The sequence below is a fragment of the Canis lupus genome, chromosome 17 (genome assembly GCF_011100685.1).
Source record: "Canis lupus familiaris isolate Mischka breed German Shepherd chromosome 17, alternate assembly UU_Cfam_GSD_1.0, whole genome shotgun sequence".
Lineage (NCBI taxonomy): Eukaryota > Metazoa > Chordata > Mammalia > Carnivora > Canidae > Canis > Canis lupus.
In genome coordinates, this window is record NC_049238.1 from 53,282,446 (window position 1) to 53,283,683 (window position 1,238).

Here is a 1,238-nt window from a genome sequence, read left to right on the forward strand (position 1 = left end):
TCTCATGTGCCCACTCACTTGTGCTGCCTTCTGCCTGTGGGGCTCTTGGAATCAGCCTTCCCACACCCTTCCCAACCCTTGCCCAGGTTGGTGGGCTAGGGGCTCTCTTAACACTCCTGGTACTTCCTCCTGATGACAAGTATTCTGTAATTATATATCTCTCTGTGGCTCATTTGATCATTGTCTCCTTCACTAGACCATAAGATCCATGATGATAGGAGCTCTGTTTTTGTCGCGGACTGTATTCTTGTCCCTAACACAGCACTTGCTATGCGGTAAGAGTCCAAGACCTTTTTGCTGAATGAGTACAAAAAAACCCGTGCAATCTGACCTTGCCAGACCACCTGAGATATGAATTCACTCCCAGTCTCCCTTTTTATCAGTATTTCTGGGCTGCATCTGTTCTCTTTAGGGCTCTGGTCTACACTGGGCAGTGATGGCCAGAGTTCTAATCAAACCCATAAACATAGTTGTAGTTAACAAGCGTTCCTGCAACTCTCCTCTCTTTGACCCTCTGTCCTAGACCTGCCTAATGTTCACCTTATACCACCTGATTATATTCTCCTATGGAGGCCTGTTTCATGGTAGGATTATTAGATTCTTGAAGGCAGCAAATAGAATTGTGAAAACTAATTCTTTATTCTGGTTCTGTGCCTGAGTAGCTAATTCAGTTAATCTCTCTGAAGCTTAATTTCCTCATCTTTAAAATGGGGGTGATATTTGTTCTACTGTCTAATGCCTGGTGGTGATGAGAATGTGAAGAGATAATGTCAAAGATTTGGGAAAATTGCTAAGTGGATATAAAATGTGAGAAATATTTATCTACTGCCTTATAGCTTTCTGATATTCATGATAACATTTAGTCTTTTCTAGGCACTCTCCAAATGCTATAATGCTTTAACCCACCTGCCCTTACTTCATCTAGTAAGTGAAAGAAAATAGACTACTAGTTACTGCTGAATGCACTGAGAGCCAGGCATGCACAGAGCTGAGGGCTTCACTTATGTCATCTCATTTAATGTGCACAAGACTATGAGATGGACACGAGTTTTTCTCATTTGAGGAGAAAACTGAAGCTAGAAGAGGTTAAGCAACTTATTCAAGGTCACACAACTTGCAAACTGGGGAACTGGGATTCGAATCAGAAGCCACAGACTCCAGGGCCAGTGCTCTTTAGCAGGGCCTATAGGGTCACCTGTAGTGACCTCAGGTCAGACTCTGCTCAGTGCCCACTGTGC